Genomic DNA, 26,831 nt, shown 5'->3' on the forward strand with positions numbered 1-26,831 from the left:
TACATGACGTTACAGCATGTACAAAGGGTCCTTTAGAGTAAGTATGGTGCCTTTCTTCTGATTGACGTCTCAGGGAAAAATAGAAACAGGCTGCTGTGGAAAAAAAAGGAACTTAGGAGCTTTAATATAGAAAGAAGAAGACGAGGTAAATACATGAATCCAACATCAACCTGACTTGATATATGCAAGTTTAGCAAATATTATTAGTTAGGTATAGAACAGTTTAGAAGAAAAGAAAACCTTCATGAAGACAGACATGAATAAAATTAGCCACCATAAAAATGGATTCACACATAGAGTTTATAGCGTACACTGAAGCACAGCTAGGGGTCCAGCACAGGGGAGTCCAGATATCTGACTGGGACCTTAACCGTATGTTCACAACTACGGTGAAAATGTAAGATAGATCTAAATGAACATATACACTGCTGTGAGTAAAAATCAATAGGGCATATACATAACACAGGGTACTTACTAAACATTGTTTTTGATTAAAAAAAAAAAAGCATAAAACCCATCACACCAGCGTCAAGGTGACCCAGTCGGGATAGTCCTAATCTCTAATATTAAAATTCTCACCATGTGTCAAAAGTGACCTCAATGTGAATAAGGGCCGAGCAAGACCGGTGCCCAACTATGGACACCCAGGAATGGGAAGCTACCGTATATAAATGTAAAATAAATGACTCAAGGAAAGTGCAATATATAATAAGTTAACCTAAAATCATAATAATGCACCCATGGAGATATAAAGGACAACTCGGATAATAGAATAAAACAAACGAAAAAACCGAAAAAATGTCCAATGATAAAATACTTTATTTTATTAGAATACAGTTAAAATTAATGATAATCAGGGGAGGCCAATGCCAAAATAAAGGCACACCCTGGGGACAACAGTAATTACTCAATATCAATATATCACAAAGAATATCTCACAATGTTAAAAAATAATAAATAATAAATAATAAATAAATAAAAAATACTAGTGTCAATACAATATCTTTGTGTAAAAGAGCCAAAATAAATAATATAAAGTGTAGTCAAAAGACTGTGCAAAAGACTAAATATATATATATATATATACACTCACTGGCCACTTTATTAGGTACACCATGCTAGTAAGGGGTTGGACCCCCTTTTGCCTTCAGAACTGCCTCAATTCTTCATGGCAGAGATTCAACAAGGTGCTGGAAGCATTCCTCAGAGATTTTGGACCATATTGACATGATGGCATCACACAGTTGGCGCAGATTTGTCGGCTGCACATCCCTGATGCGAATCTCCCGTTCCACCACATCCCAAAGATGCTCTATTGGATTGAGATCTGGTGACTGAGGAGGCCATTTGAGTACAGTAAACTCATTGTCATGTTCAAGAAACCAATCTGAGATGATTCGAGCTTTATGACATGGCGCATTATCCTGCTGAAAGTAGCCATCAGATGTTGGGTACATTGTGGTCATAAAGGGATGGACATGGTCAGCAACAATACTCAGGTAGGCTGTGGCGTTGCAACGATGCTCAATTGGTACCAAGGGGCCCAAAGAGTGCCCAGAAAAAATTCCCCACACCATGACACCACCACCACCAGCCTGAACCGTTGATACAAGGCAGGATGGATCCATGCTTTCATGTTGTTTACGCCAAATTCTGACCCTACCATCCGAATGTCGCAGCAGAAATCGAGACTCATCAGACCAGGCAACGTTTTTCCAATCTTCTACTGTCCAATTTCGATGAGCTTGTGCAAATTGTAGCCTCAGTTTCCTGTTCTTAGCTGAGAGGAGTGGTACCCAGTGTGGTCTTCTGCTGCTGTAGCCCATCTGCCTCAAAGTTCGACGCACTGTGCGTTCAGAGATGCTCTTCTGCCTACCTTGGTTGTAACGGGTGGCAATTTGAGTCACTGTTGCCTTTCTATCAGCTCGAACCAGTCTGCCCATTCTCCTCTGACCTCTGGCATCAACATGGCATTTCCGGCCATAGAACTGCCGCTCACTGGATTTTTTTTCTTTTTCGGACCATTCTCTGTAAACCCTAGAGATGGTTGTGCGTGAAAATCCCAGTAGATCAGCAGTTTCTGAAATACTCAGACCAGCCCTTCTGGCACCAACAATCATGCCACGTTCAAAGGCACTCAAATCACCTTTCTTCCCCATACTGATGCTCGGTTTGAACTGCAGGAGATTGTCTTGACCATGTCTACATGCCTAAATGCACTGAGTTGCCGCCATGTGATTGGCTGATTAGAAATTAAGTCTTAACACACAGTTGGACAGGTGTACCTAATAAAGTGGCCAGTGAGTGTATATATACACATAAATATATAGCCACAATAAAGTGCATAGCAGATTAAACAATACATAAAATGCCACACATAAAGTGCAATGTGCAACGATAATAAAGTGAATCAACACAAGTAATTTAAATAGAGTGATGAAACAATGAATAAAATTACGAGCACAATGTGGATACCTTTCAGCTGCTTTAGTCCCCGGGATGTGCCAGCCCCGACGCGCGTTTCCTGATTGGGTATATTTTTCTTGCTATCATTTTAGTTTTTGCCGCAACAAATATTCAACGTGTGCACATAGCCTTAAGCTAAGTTCCCACAATGAGTATTTGGTGAGTTTTTGATGTTACATATCTTTTTGCATTATTTCTGCACTGATTAGCATTGTGCTTTTTCACTGCATTTTAGAGTACGCTTTTTTACATGCGTTTTTATTGTGTTTTTTTCAGCTGCAGTTTTTGTCTCTTTTTGGAATGTCATGTATTAAAATAAAGCTGTTTGTTTTTGATACTTCCTGTTACTTTCTTTTAATAAAACTTTATTGATAAGTCATGTGCAGAAAACATGCATTTTTAAGTTTTTCCGTTTTTTACTGCTGTGGAAACATAAGCATTTTTAGTATGTGTTTTTAAAAAAAAAATAAAATGCATATTTATCAAAAGTGACATTGACATGTTGCAGATTTTAAAATTACCCCACGCATCAGTTTACGTTTTGTAAGATTAAAAAGTACAGTGTGCATGAAATTTCTATAAATCCCATCATCTTTGCTGGAACTGTAAGACGCTGCTTTTTTTGAGGCAGTGATTGGACACAGCGTCAAAATCTCACCAAAAACTGATGGCGAGAACTTAACCTTAGTCTTACGATTATGCGAAAAATCAATTATAATACAGTTCTGTGCTGGACACAAGTGATGGAAGTTTGGACTTTCTGGATTACTGCACGCAGGGTTAATGAGCTTTTACCGCAGCTATTAGTAGCTAATACCAGGATTTTTTTGTCCTTTCTATCACATTGATTGAGTAGTAAAAATGTTGCGAATAAACTCTGGGAAACAGCAGAGATCCATGTTTATAGAGGCCACAGAAGATGCAACAGATCTTGGACACATTAAAAAAACATCCATGTGTGTAGTAATTAAAAATAGATTGAAGTATATTGGCTGCAATTTTCCTCTGTTCAGCATCTGTCTGCAATCTGTCCACCATGGATCTAGGCCTGAAAAAGACAACCACATGTACATTCTCATGCTGCAACAGACCTAGTGAATATATGTCTCGCCTTGGCCTTTTAGAAATGACAATTTCACATATAAAGTAAAAGCAAAGTAATACAGAAAACGCTGCTGGAAGCCAGAATTGCACAAGCCTGATAAAAACAGGAGATAAGCAACAACACGAGTCCAGGACATTATGTGAGCCACCAGGACCATGCCTCCACGCCTGGAAATGCGGATCCAATCAGCAGTCTGTCATACTGCCCAGAACTCAGCAATTGCCTATTTCTGCTATGTAAAATATGAAGAAAACAAAAAATATGATTTCGGCATTATTGTGATATGGCAGCAAGTATATAAAATATTCTAATATACACATCACTTCCCAATAAGTGTAAACCTGTTGTTAGTGGTGTAACTAAAGTCTCATGGGCCCCGATGCAAAATTTGGACCTGCCCCCCCCCCACATGTTGGTCAAATGCTTGGGTCCCTGTGATGTTCTAATTCCTATAAGGACATACAATTTGCACCACCTCCCCCATTAAATACTAACTTCATTCTTGGCCCCTTCTAGGTATATATGCCCCCCATCATGGTCCCATTCCTGTTATATATGTCCCCCATCTTGATATATGTTCCCCCATTCTGGAATATGTCCCTCATCCTGTTATATCTTCCCCCATCCTCGTATTTATGTTCCCCCATGCTGATTTATGTTCCCCATCTTTGTATATGGTCCCCCATCCTGGTATATATTCCCCATCCTGGTATATGTTTCCCATCCTGGTATATGTCCCCCAACTTGGTATATGTTCCCCAAACCTGGTACACGTTTCCCCATCCTGGTATATATTTTCTATCCTGGTATGTGTTATCCAATATGGTATATATTTCCCATCCTGGTTTATGTCCCTCATCCTGGTATATATTCCCCATCCTGATTTATGTTCCCCATCTTTGTATATGGTCCCCCATCCTGGTACATGTTTCTCCATCCTGGTATATATTCCCTATCCTGGAATATGTTCCCCCATCCTGGCATATGTTCCTATCTTGGTATATGTCCACCATCCTGGTATATGTACCCCATTTTGGTATATATTCCCCATCCTGGTTTATGTCCCTGATCCTGGTATATGTTCCTTATCCTGGTATATATTCCCTATCCTGGAATATGTTCCCCCATCCAGGCATATGTTCCTATCCTGGTATATGTCCACCATCCTGGTATAAGTCCCCCATTCTTTTATATATATTCCCATTCCTGGTTTATATCCCTCATCCTGGCATATGTTCCCTATCCTGGTATATGTTCCCAGTTCCCATCCTGGTATATGTTCCCGATCCTGGTATATGCTCCCCTTTCTGCTATGTGTTCCCCATAAATGTATATGTTCCCCCCTCTTGGTATATAAACCCACCCTGGTATATGTTCTTCATTCTGCCAACGCCGCTGTTATGTAATGCATGGGAAAAAAACGCTCCTACTAACCTTCCCTCCTCTCCCCTGCTGTGCGACGTCCTCTTCTGAAGGCGGCAACTGACTTCGGCATACAAGCAACAGGAGCACATGACTTCACTGCCATGTGCCTCCAGTCATGCGCATCCGGACGTCAGTTGCTGGGCTCTGATTGGCCAGCAGCTAGCATTGCGGCTCACGATTCCAGCGAGTTTGTGCGCTGCAATAGACTTCAGCTGGATGTGCATCTGAGGATGCACATCCAGCTGAAGTAGAGGCTGGTATCGGCGACTGCAGTTGTTACGCCACCGCCTATTGTGATTTTAGGCTTTGTGTACACAATGCATTTTTATTGTTTTTTTCCTCACGGAAAATACTCAGTGTTTTACAGTACCAGCAAAGTGTATGAGATTTCTAAAGTCTCATGCACATGTTGCTAATTTTTTCCATTCAGATTTGCAGCAGATTCAGATCTGCAGTGTGTCAATTTTTGCTATGTTTTAAGGAGCAGTGGGAAAAATACACAACAAAAACGCATGTCAAACTCTCATATTTTATGCAGCTTTTTTCCTGCCAACACACCAGAATTTGTGGAATCACCGTGTCTGATAAAAGGCTTCAGAGTATCTGCTGGGACTAACTGCATCTCACTTGTAGTACGGCAGTGCCAACGTTTTTCTTTGTATTTTGGATGGGTTAGAAGAACATATGATCAAGCATACACGTTGCTGATATATTGAGGGTCATGTGTAAACAGAGTCTAAACTATGAGTCAGGAGAAAGGCAGCCGAAAGATGAAGCATGGTGAATTTATAGGGAAGGACCGCCAGCAGTTTTGTATAATGTCATACACATTTCCAACAATTCTGGCATAAGGCCGCTTTCACACTTCAATCTTTCGGTATCCGGCATGTTGCGGCGAAAAACCGGACTGCCGGATCTGGCCGCAAACGCAGACACCGGATCCTTCTTTCTGCCGGATATATTCCTGGCAGAGAAGGTTTCCGGGCATGCACAGTGCGAAAAACCGGTCCGGCGTTGGGAAAAAAACATTGCATGCAACGTTTTTTCCAGACGTCGGATCGGCAGCAATGAAACAGCACGGGGAAAAGGCCGGATCTGGTCGTAACAGGCGCCGGATCTTCGCCGCACCATGCCGGATACCGAAAGCCTGAAGTGTGAAAGTGGCCTTAGAGGGGAGCGCACAATAATATATCAGGACTGTGGTCTATTCCACAGCACCTTACAGACATCATAATCATTGTCACCAATGGGCCTTAGATTTCCCATAAGTATGCCTTTAGGGTGCAGAAGGAAACCCACGCAACACAGGGAGAACATATAAACTCCTTGCAGAAGTTGTCAGTGGCAGGATTAGAACCCAGGCCCCTCAAAGCTGTAAAGCAACAATGTTAACCACTGAGCCACAGTGCTTTTGTGCAAGGGATCTGGGTGTGTGTTTCACACCAATTCTTCATTTTCAGATTGCTAGCATCTGCTGCAGGAGATTCAAGTGAAATTTGCAACGTCATGTGCAGCATTCATTTCCCAATGGGAATTTGTCAGTAGGTTCAACATCATGCGCCGTCTATATGGACATGGTGGTCATAGAAAGCTGAATGAAATGATAGGCCGGGGTCAGACTTGCATGTGTAATACGAGAAACTCGCGCGAGTCTGTCGCATCTATACCCGGCACTGCCACTGGTTCTCCGGACCGGAGTGTGCGGCTCCATAGAAATACACAATCCAGGAAGACACTCTAATGGTAACCATGGACGTAGAATCTCTCTACACCAGTATCGAGCACTCATTGGGCCTACAGGCTGTATCGTTCTTTTTGGATTCAAAGACCACAGGTGATCGTCAGCATGATTCTTTTGTTCTTGATCTATTGAAATTTGTGTTGGAGAATCATTATTTTGTTTTTGACCTCACCTTTTATAAACAAATCTCTGGCACCGCCATGGGTGCCAGGTGTGCGCCATCTTACGCCAACCTTTTTTTGGGTTGGTGGGAGGAGACGTATGTACGTTCTTTGACTTTATTTCAAACGCATGTGGTGCGATGGTATCGTTATATCGATGATGTGCTCTTTTTTTGGTCGGGATCACGTGGAGATTGTGAGACATTCATTGAAAATTTAAATTGTAATACATGGAATATTTCTCTCACTTCTAGTATCTCGATGGAGACTGTTGATTTCTTGGACCTACGGATTGCTAAGAAGGAGGGTAACATTTGTACATCGCTCTTTCGTAAAACAACGGCCTCTAACAGTTTACTTCATTATGGAAGTTTTCATCCACCTCATGTCCGTAATGGGATACCACGAGGACAATTTCATCGCATCAAACGGAATTGCAGCGAAATCGAGACTTTTCGCATGGAGGCGAGATCTTTGACATCACGCTTTAAGGAGAGGGGTTACCCCAAGCGTGTTATTTCACAGGCATTCCAGGCTATAGAGAAGAAGGAGCGCAGTGAATTGTTACGGTCAAGACCTAAGAAGGAATTTTCCACTACGAACATTATCACACCGTATAATAACCATTGGACAGCAGTGTATGAGATTTTGTCCAGGAATTGGAATATCCTGTTGAGTGAGCCCAGGGTATTACCCTTTGTAGGCGAACGACCTAGACTCATTGCCAAACGTGCAAGGAATTTTAAGGATATTCTTTGTTCAAGCCATTTCAGGCGCCCAACCCAGTCTTTGGGAAGGGGCTCCCGACTTATTGGTACTTATCCTTGCGGAGGGTGTACTGCGTGTCCTTATATGGTGGCCAGTGATAATATTGCTTTTCCAGCTTTGGCCAACCTGATTAAAACACACTGTTATGCTAACTGCCGTACAAAAAATGTTGTCTATATTCTTGTTTGTAGTTGTCCAAAGGTTTACGTAGGGCAAACGGGCCAGGAACTGCGCCGACGTATACAGCATCATGTCTCTAGTATTACATGTGCGAAAAAAGATAAAGCCTCGGGTAAACCCATTACGTCTGTGGCTAATCACTTTCTCACAGTGCACAACGGCATTCCTGGATACTTAGGGGTTATCGCTGTTGAGAAGGTTGATAGTACAATTAGAGGTGGCATGTGCACTGATGAGTTACTAAGGAGGGAATCGAGGTGGATTTTTAAACTTGACAGCCTAGCCCCTAAGGGGCTTAATGAGGAGCTGTTATTCACCGGTTTCTATAAGAAATAAAGAAAAGATTAACTAATGTTTTTGTTTTTTTTTTTTTTTTTATTTTCATTAATATTATGTCCCTTAGTTTTGTTCACTGTGTCCATCATGGGACGCATGCAACATTGACACATCTTCATTTATTCATGAATTTTTTCTAAATCCATGATTATTTTATTGCTTTTTCAGGTTTTTCACTGCGCATGCGTAATATACAATAAACATAACAACTTTATGCCCTTCATATCCATTGTGTATGCGCGGTTATTTGTCCTTTTTTCCTTTATGCAGTTGCGCTTTTTATTTTGTTTATTGATTATTGTTTTCGTCATAGAACACATATAAGAATCATTTGTCTGTATTTATCATGTTAATTTTTTGTAAGGTTTACGCTCCTCATTTTCCATTTACTGCGCATGTACGATCTCTCTTCTATTTCACGACGGATCCATTTGTCTGCTTATGATCACTACTGCGCAGGCGCGGTTATTCACCTGCCTTTTTGCCGTCTCCATGGAGGCGTCCGTAGCGGCGTCTTGTTGTTATGTAGCCGCGCATGCGCGGCTGCAACTTCCGGACGCCGTCTTCCCGGACGCTTGGCTGACAGATGTAAGCAATCATGCTTTAATTATTTCTATATTTATAAGCACGTTTTCTGGATGCTAGTCCACTTTCCCCTGAGGAAGCCACGCTTTCTAGTGGTGATACGCGTGGGGTTGTCCCCACATCACACCTTCATGCTGGCTGCAGGTTTAACCCATTGTCTACCTTTATTATGAGGTAGTATTATTATGTCTTTGATTGATTCAGCTCATTTTTTCATTCTCTGTGCTAAACAGGATTTTTTCTCCTCCAGGTCATTTCTTGATTCCACACAGTTCTTTTTTGGTATAGCCTCATTAGACCAAACATAGGTCACAGCTAGTTCTTAGGTTACCAAATTGGTTTTGGTTATATACCTTTCATGTGTTTTATGGCTTATTGATTGGGAAACAACAGACTATTTATCATCTTATCTATTGGGTTCTTGTTGTTTTTACATACCCATGTATATACTGTTTGCCAAATGAATGACGGCTGTACATGTATTATGACATTATTTTCACAACTGGGGTTTTTTACCTGCTTATATTCATGTGACTATTATCTTATTCCTAATGACTGCCAGCTCGGTGTGTATGTGTTCATAAGGGTCTTTACGTGGACTCTAGGTGGTTCTATTTTGGCCTCTTTTAGGCTTTTTTAATTGGTTTTAACTTTGTGTGTTCAGATTTGTGTACTTTGATACAATAAAAATTTATAATTCTTTACATTGATTGCTTTGATTGTGCAAGGGATTTTTTTGGGTGATCATGACTTCGATACACACTGCTTTTCTCTCATGCTCCATAGAAATACAATGCAGCCGCACACTCCGGTACCGAGTGCCTGCAGCAGTGATGCGAGAGACTCACACTAGTTTCTCGCATCGTACTATATATATATATAGGAAATAGTATTGCTTCTTCAGCGATCAGTCCAATGGTAGAGTTAAGGTGCTGTCACACTTAGCGATGCACCAGCGATCCCGACCAGCGATATGACGCGGCCAGGATCGCTGGTACATCGCTAAGTGGTCGCTAGTGAGCTGCCACACAGGCAGATCTCACTAGCGACATCGCTGGGGACGGGGGTCGCTACTTACCTGTTACACTAGGCGATCCTGCGTCCTCCCGCCCACGTCCATGCTCGTCGCTCGTCGTCACAGCAGGAAGCTGACGACGAGAAACAGTCCTGGACGTTCTCGCGCGATCAGCGATAACCAGCGGGTCGTAGGTAAGTATCAGACACAGCGATATCGCTAGCAATATCGCTATAACATCACAAGTTATAGCGATATTGCTAGCGATATCGCTTAGTGTGACAGGCCCTTAGAATATAACTTTTATTTTTCCATTAAAAAGGTTCCATGTTTCTTCAGTAACAATTTTGCATATAGTCAATCCCTTATGGACGACATGTTTCGACACTACATATGTCTTCCTCCAGGATATAATGAGTTGTGCAGAACTATGGGCCGGACATAGATCTCCCTGACAATTTGCCTCCAGAGATCATTATAAATGGAAGGTGAGTTACCAGTGTGAGACATGTAATGATTGACAGTGCGCTCTCCTGACCTACATGCCTGACACTTGTAGCTCTCCTTTTCATTTAAAATAAATCCTGGAGGCAGATTCTCAGGAAGATCTATGTCGGGCCCATAGGTCTTAGAAAAGTTGGTATCTTGGGAATAAAACATTTATAAACTTAAGGTACTTAGCGCATATTTTTCAGCCTAGAAATTTAAAGGCCAGGTCGGATCCAAACAAATTGAAAAAAATACTTTTTCTTTTCTTTTTTTAAACTGAACCACAAATTGTATAGAAAAATGACAATTCTCATCAGCAAAGCTCGAACTTACAACAATCTCACAATCATCAAGCGCTGCACTCTTTTGGCTCATAGCTTGGGGACTGTTGCATTTTTGAGATATGCAGGTGAGAATTGTCTTTTTTTTCTATATAATTTGCGGTTCAGTTTAAAAAAAAAAAAATTGCAATTCTTCAGTTTGTTTTTATTAATATGTGAAGATTTTCTAACTAGTAAAAAATATCAAAGGCCGCCTCGTACGCTTTACGTGCTCACTTCCTCTGTAGGTCACGTCGTGTATTCGCACCGTAAAGATGTAACAAAGCTATAAGGAACGTATGGACTTAAAAAGGTATCAGTATAAAGCACAAAATATGGGGCCAAAAACACTAAAAAAAAAAAACACTTTTGCATTACTCGCCCCTTATTGTGTATTATTTTTAATTTCGTAAGTTCTTGTTTTCTGGATTGCTCCCATTCCCTGATCCTTCGCAATACGGTAAGGTCCTAGCCTCTTTTTTCCCTCCTCTTTCATGTTCTACATGATGGTTAGATGCGGCCCCTTACATCAGACCTCTCCGATTCCCGGAGATATGAGGCCCATAGATTGGACCACCCCTCCCTCTCCAGCTGGGTCTTTTATCTGTTTTAATAAAGGGAAGGTATCTGATTGCTCCCCCTCATCCCTTGCGCATCTGGAATCATTCTTTTCTTTTATTGGGAAATGAATTCCATGGCTGATGTGTCTGTTTGAATGTCAGAATTATCTCGTCTACAGCGATCTAGTGGTTAGAGGGGGAGAGTTATGGGATTATGCTGTAAATGTTATAGAAGCCAGGATTTCATCACAATCATCTTTGCTGACGGGAAACAAAAATCACTTCTCGTGGGCTTTTTTTTTTAGGTATATCACCTCTGAAAGAAATCAGATATAGATTTGGACTCTAATTGGTCCACAATAGACCAAGAATAATAAAATGTGTGCAACATGGTTTCATACGTTGTCAATTTTATATAGAAAAAGAATATGTAAGACTATGATGATCACCACCACATTTGCCCTATATAGTGCTCAGCTATGAAAGCCAGTGCTAAATACCAATAATCCTACCAATATAGCACTAACATATTCATGGAGCTTTGCTAATTGAAATGCTCTGTGTTAGAGCACACACGTTCACCAAAATAATGCACTGAGTTTTAAAATCACGTGTAAGGGGTGGATAGCTGATTGTGTGCCCCTTTAATTATATTAAACAATACAGTGGCCCTTGGTGGTAGAGTGGTACCCCACTAAGTGATGGTGTAAGGAATGCAGGTGCACACAGATGAAAATTCAACAATGTTACCGACAGTAAGGCAATGAGCGAGATGGTTACAGTCTTACATGAGGCAACAAGCTTTGTGGTTATGGAGTTTTACAAGATGCAGGAATGCTTAGAGTCTTTGTGTAATCCTATATCTTCAGGAGAAAACATTTTTTCACTCTACAAACTTCCTAATAGCTGAGGGGTAGCGCTCCTACTTGATTGACAGCTCAGCTTCATCAGGCTTCTGTCTGTATTCTGTAAGCACTGATGCTGCTAATTGAGTCCTGCCTCTTCTGAATTGATGCATCAGAGAGGTAGCTGGGATTCAGAGCTAATATTGCTCTCGTCTCGTTATCCTAGTCAGCCTCAATGCAGTGCTTACAAGCTCAGTAGGGAAGAGCTTGTAGACACTGTACATTTGGCAACTACTGCGAGGCTTCGTTGGTGATAGGTCCCCTTTACAAAAAAGCTGTGAAAAATCACTATCTAGAGAATGAGAGCACACTTAAATACAAATAAAATAGCATAGTTGCTTTTTTAACAAAGCAACTAATTAAAGAGAATCTGTCAGCAGGTTTTTTTTACCTCATCTGAGAGAAGCACAATGTAGGAAGACAGACCCTCATTCCAGCAATGTATCACTTAGTTTACTGGGTGCAGCCGTTGTGACGCAATCAGAGTTTTTACATGTAGCAGAGCTCAGAAAGCTAACCCTGCCTACACCACAGCTTTTTATGTAAATTGTCTGTTGACAGTGAGCTGCTTATCAGAGGTGGGGCATGGTTGGTCTAGCAGTCATGTGGGCTGTAGTCTGGCAGTGATTATCTTCTGGTGATAAAACCTTCATTGTAAGCAAACAACAGCACACAGTCAAAAAAGTGACATATTGCTGAAATCCGTGTTTCAGCCTCTATCTCCTGCTGCCTTCAGATTACATAACAAAAACCTGCTTACAGATTTCCTTTAATAGGAACAGACATAGACATTTCACGGCTACAATGATGGGTGAAATGCTGGTGACATTTGTGACAGTCAGATGGTGGTAATCTCTTCAGAGGTAAGTGTGACAATCCCCTGAACTTCAGATAAGTTACATTGAACTTTTGACGCTCTGTGGGCCTCACCAAGTCCTAGTGTAGTGCACCATAATAGTGAGTGATACTCACCTTCACTTGCTACATAGTTATAAATCAATATTTCTCTTGGCCGAACAGTTTCTTCTCTCCTCCCCCTATCTGCATTGTCTAACTTCTACTGGTAGAAGTACTTTTACGCTTTCTGGAAAGGAATGTGAAAGCGCTTATGGAGCTAACTACACAATGTTTTATGACATACCTGTATAAACAGCAAATTATGGACAGAAATTAAAGGACACATCAACAATATATCATCTTATAAGTGGCCCCACTTTGGGGATCTAAATTGTGACAGAGTGACGCGCTGCTTTAGGCATTATCGACAGTGGCGTAACTACAAATGAATGGGCCCCGGTGCGAACTTTCAAATGGGGCCCCCCTATGCCAAAATACACAATCTCTGCTCCGTACACCTCATACACGCATGGCTCCGCTCACCTCGTACACACGCGGCTCCGCTCTGTACATGTTGTACACTCACGGCTCTGCTCTGTACATGTCGTACACACATGGCTCTGCTCCGTACACCTTGTACACACACGGCTCTGCTCCGTCCACCTCGTGCACACGTGGCTCCGCTCTGTACACGTCGTACACACACGGCTCTGCTCCGTACACTTCGTACACACGCGGCTTTGCTCCGTACATGTCATACACACACGGCTCTGCTCCGTACATCGTACACACACGGCTCCGCTCCGTACACCTTGTACACACACTTCCACTCACCTCGTACACAGGCGGCTCCGCTCCGTACACTTCGTACACACGCGGCTCTGCTCCGTACACCTTGTACACACACTTCCACTCACCTCGTACACAGGCGGCTCCGCTCCGTACACTTCGTACACACGCGGCTCTGCTCCATACACCTTGTACACACATGGCTCCGCTCACCTCGTACACACATGGCTCCGCTCACCTCGTACACACATGGCTCCGCTCACCTCGTACACACATGGCTCCACTCACCTCGTACACACATGGCTCCACTCACCTCGTACACACATGGCTCCACTCACCTCATACACACACGGCTCCGTCCCGTACACCTCGTACACACACGGCTCCGCTCCGTACACACACCGCTCCACTCACCTCGTACACACGCGGTTCTGCTCCATACACTTCATACACACAGCTTTGCTCCATACACGTCGTACACACACGGCTCTGCTCCGTACATGTCATTGTCATACACACACGGCTCTGCTCCGTACACCTTGTACACATACGGCTCCGCTCACCTCATACACACACAGCTCCGCTCCATACACCTCGTACACACACGGCTCCGCTCCATACACCTCATACACACACGGCTCCGCTCCATACACCTCATACACACACGGCTCCGCTCCATACACCTCGTACACACACGGCTCCGCTCAATACACCTTGTACACACACGGCTCCGCTCCACACACCTCGTACACACACTGCTCTGCTCACCTCATATACACGTGGCTCTGCTCTGTACACCTCATACACACAAGGCTCCGCACACCTTTCAGTACACCCCATACACACACGGCTGTGCTACATCCACCCTGTAAACCCCTCCTGAGTCCTCCTGACCCCACACATAAACTTACCTTCAGCTAGCAGTGCATCGTGATAAGCAGGTCGGCAGAGTCCTGCATACACGAGGCTCCTGATCATGTGACCCCTGACTCCTCCCCTCCTGTGACCTCATCAGAGGTCCTGTGTGCAGCCATCCTGCCACTCAAAGCAAGGAGCTGCACAGCCAATGAGCGGCTGCAGCTCCGCGATCGGGCCCCTAAACACTCCGGACCCTGCGACAGCAGTAGTCCCGCCCCTGATTGTCGGGTAAGATATCTGTTCCTCTCGATAGACAAAGACAACGTGTTTGTCAGAGCTGAGGCAATAGAGCTTTATGGGCGCAATTACTAATGGGAATCTGTCACCTATACGGTAAGCTGCGGCCACCGCCATTAGGGGCTTATCTACAGCATTCTGTAATGCTGTAGATAAGCACCCGATGTAAAGTGAAAGATAAGAAAACAAGTTAGATTATACTCACTCCAGGGTCCGGTCCAGTCCGATGAGTGTCACGGTCCAGTCCGGCGCCTCCCATCTTCATGCGATGATGTCCTCTTCCTTGCTGCCTGTCGCGGCTCCTGCGCAGGTGTACTTATGTGCCCTGTTGAGGGAAGACCAAAGTACTGCAATGCGCAGGCGCCGGGAAAGGTCAGTAAGGAAAAGTAACTTGTTTTTCTTCTCTTTCAGGTTACATCGGGGGCTTATCTACAGCATTACGGAATGCTGTAGATAAGCCCATGATGGCAGTGGCTGCAGCTTATATACGAAATAATAGGTGACAGATTCCCTTTAAATAGGCAGCTGAGACTATAGTGTGTCATGAGTAGATGAATATCCCCTATAACACTGTAGAATTCTGTCGTTTTTCTGAGTTACAATTTTTTGTAAATAGATGTGCATTTATTATAAAGAGCTGTCATCGTAAAGTAATGCTAGTATCTCAGTACGTTTCAGGAACCATTAATATTTCCAAAACAAGCACATAAATGAATTTCTAAGTATGTTAAGCCCCAGTTCTGTATGTTTTCTGCAAAATAAAACCCAAACTGCTCCTACTACTTTACACTGCGCTTCACACATCACTCCCCACTGCTCACAGGTTTCTCAGTCTTTTCCAACCTGTTTCCCTCTTCCAGGACCTGGGGCTCTATGCTGAATCTCATTTCCGCACATAGACTGTCACCCACAAAAAGAAAAAGCGTGTGACCCCTGGAGGGTGCACAGAACAGTCAGTCAACATTCCAGGAAACGCAGAATTAAACTTACTGGAACGTGCCAGAGACATAAAACTGTCTCTGAAATTAAATTCATTGAATGCTCCGCTTTAACATTCCTTGGCCATTACAACTTTTTTTTTGTTAAAGTCGTTATATATTTCTAGCATTCTCTAACATTAAGCAGCAAAACTTATACCATTCCTCCGTACAATCCATTAAATGCTTATGTACTCCTCCACCTCACACTTTGTTAGCAGGCAGGCCAGGCCCCTATAAAAGCCAAGGCTAGTAACTATCTGAAACTTAAAGTGACCTTCAAGGTGAAAGCTAAAAATTCTGCTTTTGCCAGGAGGAAAGAAGCTCAGACTTCCACTAAAGTTATACCCTCCTGGTTCCTGTCATTCCAGAAGATGCAACCTGCAGTAACCACCGATCCACCAAACCGCTGCACGACCAGCTCTTGCCTATTGTATCCCCACCCATCCCTTGTAGACTGTTAGCCCTCGCGGGCAGGGTCCTCTCTCCTCCTGTACCAGTTGTGACTTGTATTGTTTAAGGCTGTGTGCACACGCTGCGGATTAGGTGCGGATTCATCCGCACGGATTTTGTACAATCCGCAGGTGAAACCGCAGGTCAAAAGACCTGCGGTTTTACCTGCGGATTGCTCTGCGGTTTTGCCCTGCGGTTTTTCATCTCCTCAATGGAGGAGATGGCAAACCGCAGGAGAATCCGCAGAAAGAATTGACATGTCAATTCTTTCTGCGGATTGAAAACCGCAGATAATCCGCGCGGAAAATTCCGCACCGTCTGCACTGCGGTTTTTGATTCCCATAGGGAATCATTGTACTGTACACCGCAGCAGAAACTGCTGCGGGTCCGCAGCGGCCAAAACCGCTGCGGAACCGCAGCAAAATCCGCAGCGTGTGCACACACCCTCAGATTACTTTTCTCGTTTTAATTATGTATACCCCTTTTCACATGTAAAGCGCCATGGAATAAATGGCCCCCTAATAATAATACCTATTGTTGCAACACAAGAATATAGATCATGCTTTATTCCCCAATAGATAAACGCTGAGTCCATACCATGGCTTACCTGCATCGATCAGAAACCCAGAAGCCACTGTGAAGGAGCCCTGAACTAAATGACCTTCTACGCAGTTAGATTATGACAATATGACCTTACTTGGGGCAGAACTACATGTTGCATACTGTCAGATACATTGCACCAATGTGTGTGCCATTTTGCATACTCCTTTTTTTCACATACTCGTGATTATGGTCTATGACAGAGCTGGGCAAAGTGGGGCCTGCGAGCTACATCCGGTCCTCTGGTTGTTCCATTACAGCCCATGGACCGAGACAACCAAAGGGCTGAAACAGTAGCCAACGGGCTGCACCATACCCTCACCCACCACTGTCACCATTATCCACATCATCAAAAATCAGTGGTGAACATATTTGTGGAGGATGGGCCGCCATCCCCTTCTTCCAACAATCAGTATGTGCAACTGAGCCAGCAGACAAAATGACATCACTTCATGGCTTCAGCTGAGCGGAGATTTGGTACACCGGTGACCAGATCAGAGCGCCGAGGGAATGAGAGTGAGCTGAGTAGTCTCCCATGTGACCCATCGGGAAAATTAGTTTTTCACCCCTGGTCTGTGAAAGGTACTGGACACATCAAGGCTGATTCCATACAGTTGATTGGACACTGTGAACCCTGTTCTTTAAGGGTATATGCACACGCTGCGGAATGCTCTGCGAATTTGGCCGCGCGGATTTTGTAAAATCCGCAGGTAAATCCGCAGGTCAAAAGACCTGCGGTTTACCTGCGGATTAGCCTGCGGATTTGCCCTGCGGTTTTTCATCTCAACAATGGAGGCGATGGCAAACCGCAGCGGAATCCGCAGAAAGAATTGACATGTCAATTCTTTCTGCGGATTTGAAACCGCAGCAAATCCGCGCAGAAAATTCCGCAGCGTCTGCACAGCGTTTTTTTTTCCATAGGGTATAATGCTACTGTACACCGCAACAAAAACTGCTGCGGATCCACAGCGGCCAAAACCGCTGCGGAACCACAGCAGAATCCGCAGCGTGTGCACACAGCCTAAGACTACAGACTCTATTGCATTTGCTCCTTCTTGTCCTCTTTTTGGCATTTATTTGCTTGTTTTTCATTTGGGTCTTATTCTTTTCACTTGTACCTTTTAAAGCCTGCTTTATATGTGTTTATGTTTACTAGAGATGAGCTGATCGATTCATGGGACTCCGGTTCAGCGTCCAGGTCAGTGGTACCTGGTGGCTAGATGGGAGGCCTGAGAATTTCTTACCTTCCGACATCCAGCAGTATTTGATGTGTCAGGGCTGGCGCCACATCATTTGTGCATCATATCACAAATATGACGTTGCACCAGTCCTTGCTAATCGAAAGCCATGCGAGAAATGCCAGAGAGGAAGAGATTTGCGGGCCTCCCAACTAGCCAACTGACAGTTACCAGTGGTCTGGAGGCTAGACTGAGTCCAATTAATCAATCTGCTCATTTATAGAGTTCACCTCTGCTTTTTTTATTTTTCTTTATTCGCATTGTGGACAGACTTTGGGGTCTCTAAATGTTTTTGATTAATTCATCAATTACGATTTTTTAAAAAGTCTCAAAATTTCTCTTGAGTAGTTTTCTATACATCTGAAAATTGCTCAAATTTTGCATAATATTTGAGGAAAGTGTGAATTTTTTTATCTTGAAAAAATCGCTATAACATTAAAGGAGTTGCTTTATAAATCTCCAGTGATTCTATATGACTGGAGACTTGTGAATCCTCTCATCACGCACTGCGTAATTTGGTGATTTTCCTGTGGCGGCGCCATAAGTGGGTGGTCATGTGACAGCAAGTATTTGATTCGTATCCTTTCGACCACATTCTATCTAGACTGTGTCCGGCCCTGCTCAATATACTTACACTGAGCAAGGTCATGCCCATCTAGTCGGCATGTGACTGTATGTATGCAAATCATATATTTGCGGTCACTCGCCCGCTGATCCAGGTGCTGGAGAATCCTCACATTGCACAGTGCACACGATGTGAGGATTCACAAGGCTGCAGTCACATAAAGTGACTGCAGACTTGCAGGTTAAGCCGGACACCCCCTTTAAAGAGAGAAATATTGAGCATTTTTCTATTTGGTGCAAACAAGTCAAACAATACAACAAGACAAATAAAATGAGACATTAGAAATCCCGGAGTGATTAATAGGGCATTTTGTCCTAAAAAGACAAAACATAATTAATAGTGAAAATAGGAGACACAAGTCCCTTAGGTCAAGGGCACACGTTGAGTATTTGGTGAGTTTTTTTTTACCTTGGCATTTATAAGCCAAAATCAGGAGTGGAAGATTGAGAGGAAAAGTATAATAGAAACAAGTCACTACTTCTGTATTTTTTTCCTCAGTCCTGTTTTTGGCCTACCAACACTGATGTAAAATTTGACCAAATGCTGAATGTGTGAACGTTGTCTTATACAGTGTCCTCCATGTTATTTCTATACTTATCCATACATGGTCATACAACAAAATTGTCACGTAGGCTGATATTCTTGGGACTTGAGGTCAAAAGTCTAGGTCTAGTAGTGTTAGTATGCACAGAGGCCACGTTTAATCATGACCTGCCTCTGCTAATAGATGAGAATGACCATTACGTAAATAGTCCCACTGTTATCATTGTGCAGAACAGGCATGTATCAGTCACAGTGGGGGTGTTGCCTGCACTGAACCATGGAAGTGATGGAATTTGTTGTAGGATGAGCCACATGAACCTTATCACCCGCATCACTGATGGAATGCCTGAACTCAGCAGAACTGTCAGGAGCAATGGTGGTGGTGTAAAGTCTTCTACCTCTCTATAGGGTCACTAAATTGCATTGCAAGCATTCAGACCTGTGATCACGCTAAATTTTAGACCTTTATTACAGCCTGAGTGGCCATTTGAACCTTCACAAGATGCAGATCACTTCCTCTAGTGGATCTTCTTTTCAGTCCAATGGCAAATCAAGAAACCATGTCAGACTTGATAGTCATAACCAGTGAAGTGGCTTCCTGTGCATTTATCCATACACCATGTAGTTGTAGTTAAGTAAAGAGATTTATATTTTCATCCCGCTAGGGCCAAGGTATAAATGCGGGTGAACAGAGTTGGACACAAGATGTCAAATTATGTTTATGCTATATTATTAATTGGAAATTAATACATAATTGCATGTACATCATCCTGCCCAAACACTGACATGAGTAATAGCCAAACAACACAGGCCGCCACATGTCAACACGAGAAGTGTGCACATGGTAAGACCACACTACTGTGTTGGTGGGGTCTCTTCTTCACATAATCTGTCTTCACAGTCATAATTTTAAGACCTCATGAGTCTCCTTCTCACATGTGCTGCTTCTTTGTGAGTGAGTTAATGAGCCTATGTCTTCCTTTCTTCTCCTCTAATAACCCCTAATGCATCTTCCAGACCTTCCTCTACATCTGAGTGATTCTCTCAGCTGCTGTCGGTAACAAGCAGCTCGTAAAATGTGTGGTAATGGAAGTGCCCCTTGCTGGGCTCTGGGGCTGGGAATATTTTCAAACCCGGCATGGGAGCACAGATCTGCAGCTAAATCCCACAGACCTTGTTTTATGAGGTAGATCCCAGCCCAGCTTTCATTAACCCTTTCCCTGACCAGGTATATGACAACATACTGCAAAGCAATCAGCAGAACACTAGAAGACTGTTTCCTGAGGAGTTCAAAAGATTTCTAGGACACTTAACATTGGGATGAAAGAAGAATCTCATAAAAATTAGAAATGAAAGAGTGATCTGCTGTATATCCCATGTTACCGGTCTAAGGGGCTTACAGCCCTTTTTCCCCAACAGTCATACCTTACACAAACTTTAGATTCCAAACAAAGAAGACTTTTGTTCTTACCAAATACTTTTGTTGGTGAAAAACTTGATCAGCCATGTTGGATCTATTGTTAATTCTTCTTGATCAACCATTTGGTCACAGACATGTTTGGTGGTGGCTCGAATGTTTATTTTTTCATGTCAGCGAGATGAGGAGTAGAGCACAATTCAGAAGGAAGTACAAATGCAGCGGAGTAGTCATATATATGTGACCCCCATTTTTTGAAGAATAGAGGTGTCCTCTTGCCCTCTATATGACCCTCCAGAAATTGCGTAATTCATTTAATAGAAATAGAAATCAGCTCCTTCCAGACATTTATGGAATAATTTGATAAGCCGTAATTGTCTCAGAAGTTATGCTCCTCTAAGGTCCCCATTACACATAGCGACGCTCCAGCGATCCCAACAACGATACGACCTGGTAAGGATCGCTGGTACGTCGCTACATGGTCGCTAGTAAGATGTCAAACAGGCAGATCTACTCAACGAAGCAGCATCGATACGGCGATCCGTATAACGACCTCGGCAGTCGTTGGGACCTTGTCACACAGCAGCTATTCTGACGACACAGACCTCGATAGGCGTGCTTCAGCGTTGCCTTTTGAGTCGCCAACGAGGTCGCTCATCGTTGTCACGGCGTCAAACACAGCGATGCATGCTGGCCAGCGGGACACCAATGATCAAAAAATGGCCTAGGACATTCGAGCACGATCAGCGATTTCGCAGTGGGGGGACGGTCGCCGCTATGTGTCACATGTAGCGAGATCGCTGGCGAGGTCGCTGTTGCGTCACAAAACCTGTGACGTTTCAGCGATCTCGCTAACGATCTCACTATGTGTCAAGTACCCCTTAAGTCTTATAGCAGCCCTCAAGGAATGGCTCAGTTTGACAATGTGGCCCTTAGCGGAAAAAAGGTTGTACATCCTTATCCTGAATGAATGGAACTTAAGTTCTTCAGTAGCCATTCATGCCTCTCATCGTTGACATATCCCTACTATATGGGCAGGTAATTGGGTGATCAATGCTGACTGGACAATATATGTCTATACCAAGTTTCATTCTTGTAACCACGAACTGAACCATTGTTGTCTTGAAAAGATTTGACTGTACATAGGGCACACACATGCACTCTGTTCCTGCAATTTCAGGGAAACCTCCTTCACTCTGAATATTTATTTCAGAATCTGCTGAGCTCAAAAGGAATGTATAATATGTCCTAAAAGCACGGTTGACTGGATACCATATCAGAACTGCACTCATAATTATTGTTTGGGGGATGTTAAAATGTGTATATATATATGAAGCGCCCAATTAATAATGTAATTGTGGGGCTCGGTCATTTTTTGTTTTAAGTCTGATTAAGGCTAGTTTCACACTTGCTTTTTTTTGCAGCGCGTTTTTCCCGCAAAAAAACGCATTGAAAAAACGCATACAAATGCATACAAATGCTGCGTTTTTTTCAAGCATTTTTATGAGCATGCATGAAAAAAACGCAGCGTTTTTATGCGTTTGTATGCGTTTTTAGTGCGTTTTTACCGCGTTTGCGTTTTTCCAAACATTAGGTGGCCCCTCACACTAACCCAAACCATGACTTTACTAACCCTAACCCTAACCCTAACCCTGACCCTAACCCTAACCCTGACCCTAACCCTTAACCAAACCATACTTAACCCTAACCCAAACCCTAACTAACCCTAACCCTGACCCTAACCCTAACCCTAACCCTGACCCTAACCCTTAACCAAACCATACTTAACCCTAACCCAAACCCTAAACCCTAAATAACCCTAACCCTAACCCTGACCCTAACCCTAACCCTAACCCTGACCCTAACCCTAACCCTGACCCTAACCCTTAACCAAACCATACTTAACCCTAACCCAAACCCTAAACCCTAACTAACCCTAACCCTGACCCTAACCCTAACCCTGACCCTAACCCTGACCTTAACCCTAACCCTGACCCTAACCCTTAACCAAACCATACTTAACCCTAACCCAAACCCTAAACCCTAACTAACCCTGACCCTGACCCTAACCCTAACCCTGACCCTAACCCTAACCCTAAACCCCCTTAACTAACCCTAACTCTAACCCAAACCCCTAAATTCCATGGTTAACAAAAAAACGCATGTGCAAAAAAACGCATACATAAGCATGCCAATGCGCACATATGCGCACCCATAGACTTATATTGGGTGTCTTGCTGTAAAAAAACGCATTGCGCGCATGCGTTTTTTTGAGGCAAGTCGGACGCCCAAAAAATGCAACAGGATGCATTTTGTGCGCCCGAGCGCATACCGCAAAAAAACGCATGCGCGGAAAAACGCGTACAAACGCATGTGTATGCGCACATATGCGCATCCCATGCAAAGTATAGGAAAAAAAACGCATGCGCTATTTAGCGCTAAAATACCGCGAAAAAAAACGCAAGTGTGAAACCAGCCTAAAGGAGTACCAAACCTTGAGCCTAAAGCCCCCATGCACATTAGAATAATGTGAACCTGCTGATATCAACGGGTTTGGCCAACAGTTATGTATGGGAGTTACAGACAGATGATTATCAGAGGAAATAAGAATCCAGCATTTTCAGTGTCGGACAGCCGAGCCTGTTGCTTCCCTTGAAACAAGCTGCCCCTAGGTATGTCCAGCACCAGCAGTGGCTCTATCATGGAGCTCAGCCAAGTGAGTGCTCCTGTCTTGTGTATAAAAGTCAGTGATAAGCGGTCATAAAGGAGCGCTTAGGAAGCAACCCAGGGGTGGACAGGATGTCAGGTCTCCACCGCAGCTCCAGCCGAGAACCTCCGATGGAGGATGGGAGCAATGAGAAAATGGAAAACGGTCTTAAGAGCGCAGGAAAGAGACTCAGACAAGAGATGGGGTTAAACCACAATGTGTTTCGATGGAGGATCCACCTGATGAAGACGGATCCTCGGTCGAAACGCATTGTGGTTTAACCCCATCTCTTGTCCGAGTCTCTTTCCTGAGCTCCTAAGACTGTTTTCCATTTTCTCATCTGTCTTGTGTATGGCAGAGATGCTGCCAGCCAGACGATGTGTGTGGTGGTTTTTAATTAAACAACCAACTAAAGCCCCCGTTACACACTGCGATATCGCTAGCAATATCGCTGTAAAGTCACCGATTTTGTGACGTTGCAGCGATATTGCTAGCGATATCGCTGCATGTGATACTTACCTCCGACCGGCTCCCCCGCTGGTTATCGCTGATCGCGCGAGAAGCTCCTGGACCATTCCTCGTCGGCCACTTCCTGCTGGGCTTCCTGTGGCGCCAACGAGCGACGCATGGAGCCGGGCGGGAGGACGCAGGATCGCCGCGTCTGACAGGTAAGTAGCGATCCCCGACCACCGCTATGTCGCTGGTGTGATCTGCCTGTGTGGCAGCTCACTAGCGACCATCTAGCGATGCACCAGTGATCCTGACCGCGTCATATCGCTAGTCGGGATCGCTGGTGCATCGCTACGTATAACGGTACCCTTACTGCTACTACTTTATGTTATGATCTGATACAGAAACATTTTTATATATATTAACAGATAATTAGCAATTGGTGAAGAGTGAACGTGCTGGGATAAGGTGATATCTGAGCATGGTTCGGTGCTAACCGAGTGTCTTCGGCGCTAACCGAGTGTCTTCGGCGTGCTTGAAAAATATGTTTGAGTCCCCGCGGCTGCATGTCTCACTGCTGTTAGACAGACAGGCAATCCCTGCATATGTTGCGGCTGTCAAGCAGCAGTAAGACATGCAGCCGCAGGGACTCAAACATATTTTTCAAGCACGTCGAAGACACTCAGCTAGCACCTCAGCATGCCAGATAGCCTTATCCGAGCATGTTCTCATCACTATTAGCAATACTTCTGCCTTTTGGAGTACTGCTCCTTTAAAAGTGCATCTCGGTGTCAGTCCTTGTTTTATTCGCCTACTGGAGACATTTGCTTTGGAAACCACTGAGTTAAAAGCAAACTCTTATTATAAATCCATATTACTGAACCGCACTGTAAATTGTTTTCAGCTAAACCACACATGATGCATTTGGTTCCAGACTCAATGGCTGAGATTCCAGTAACTTGTCTGCATGGCAATTGAGTAAATGAGTGCGGTGTTAGATGCTATGTGTGATGGGAGACATACTGGAGCTGTGAACATGAGGGAACTGAAATGTGTGAGTGAATATAAATGAAGTGTGAGGCGGCGCAGCCGAGGGAAGCACCGGAGTTATGAGGAAACAATAGATGCAAGTGTGAAAAGTGGAAAACGAGGAAGGAGAATGGTTTTCCTGGAATGGTATAATTTGCCCATGTGGGTGGTACATTACACCTCAGCATGCCTCTCTGGCAAATGATCAGATGCTATGGTAGGAAAGCATGCCACCCACCATTCGCTTATCACACAAAGGATCACATGACCCGTTCCATCAGCGCCCGCTCCGACAATACACACAGGGCTTTGTGCTGCAATCACGGCTTCCACATGCTGGCATTGCTCGAAGACTAGACCACTTAACATCGTCTGCTGGGGAATAAGGAACAGAAGGTGTCACTAAGTAATAGGGGCTAAAGGACAAGCAAGAAAATGGAAATAATGGCAATATTAAACTGGAATCTTCTTCTGCACCATTGCATTTTATAAAAAAAAGGCATTCTGTTCAAATAACCTATATTAAAAATCATTATAAATTATAGCGAATTGAATCGAATAACTCATCCCGCAATAATATTGCAAATACTACTAATAATCATCACAATGACTGTATTACTAATGGAGATCATATTCATACAGATGCTTTCTACTAATCCTCATAATTATAATAATACCGCCAATAACACGGCTGTAAGTGCTCGCAGTCACCGTCGTATTATGAGTACGTATCGCTGTAAAGCGGCACACATATAATATGGACACGTACTGTACCCGCGGCCCAGATCTTCCTGATCTCGTGTATATAGAGGCATATTCTTATCATTCGATGCTCCCGTGAATATGTGGTTACAACAGCAGCAAGGTGGACGGGATTTTGTCAAAACTCACTCACAAGCTGCAAAAAATGTAAATGCAGAAAATAACAAATGTGCATATTTTAAAGGGAATCTGTCAGCAGGTTTTTGCTATGTCTGGACAAAGACTACTGTATATCTGACTGTGTACCATGTTATCCAGTAGGTAGAAAAATATTTAAATCTTTACTATCTTCTCAGTTTGCTATTAAAAGGCATCAACCACTAAGAACTCTCCAATTCTAATATTTTTCTGGACAAAGTCTCTAATCCCAGATATGTATCACTTACTGGGCTACTTGGTACATTTTGATAGAATCCCTATGTTCTCTGCTGTCAAGAGATTGGGGTCGATTCATCAAGACTGGCATAGTGCTCGCTTGTGTTAGTCTTGATAGAATACAAGGTGCCTAATTAATTAAATGGTGCATGACACTAAATCAATCTATAAATGGCGTGCGCCTTCTTATGCCGAGACATAAATGTTACTCCAATTGGGGACTGGAGTAGCATTTGTGGCTTCAAAAAGCTATCACTTTTAATAGATTTGAACAAGCGGACATGGCCTCATCCTACACCAGTTAGAAGGGCTGCCACTAGGAATTTCAGAGTCCCATACTGGAAAAGTTTCGGTCCCCCTTGATACTCCTCCCAAGCCCCACCCCAGCTCCATCTCCACACTTCGAACCTTCCACATTCCCACCGTCCACTCTTGGGAAAACTCAACTTCTGCACCACGTGCTCACCAATCATATATTAACAGTTCCTATCAAACACCATATCACATACATAGCCAGCAGCTTTTGTCTTGGCCAAAAGATTTTTTAAGCCGCCATCACGACAAGGTAGACTCTTTTGGCCAGGCCCTACTCTGCTCTAACCTTTTAAAAATATCTTAAAATTTCCAATACTCTTTAAGTATATTTTATGTATTTTTCTTTAAGAGAATGAGTCACATAGATTTTTTTAAAATGACCATTAATACCACATACAAGGGCCAAATACTGTCACACCATGACCAGACCACATATTACCACCACATAGTGACCAAACACTACCACATACAAAGGAGAAATACAGGCATACCATGACTACATA

The 26,831-nt window shown here is 43.4% G+C and overlaps 1 long non-coding RNA gene across 1 annotated transcript in view; it reads right to left on the minus strand.

Annotated features, from left to right (window-relative positions):
• The window catches only part of LOC141059767 (uncharacterized), a 51,977-nt gene extending 26,094 nt beyond the window's left edge, over window positions 1-25,883 (minus strand). The window contains exons 1-2 of the long non-coding RNA XR_012222593.1: window positions 25,646-25,883; window positions 25,115-25,251 (exon numbers count right to left, since the gene is read on the minus strand). This is a non-coding gene — a long non-coding RNA (uncharacterized lncRNA). The remainder of the gene's footprint in view (window positions 1-25,114; window positions 25,252-25,645) is intronic.
• Between the last annotated feature and the right edge of the window lie 948 nt (window positions 25,884-26,831).

The sequence above is a fragment of the Dendrobates tinctorius genome, unplaced genomic scaffold, assembly GCF_039654945.1.
Source record: "Dendrobates tinctorius isolate UK_male_01 unplaced genomic scaffold, ASM3965494v1 ptg000231l, whole genome shotgun sequence".
In the NCBI taxonomy this organism is placed as follows: domain Eukaryota; kingdom Metazoa; phylum Chordata; class Amphibia; order Anura; family Dendrobatidae; genus Dendrobates; species Dendrobates tinctorius.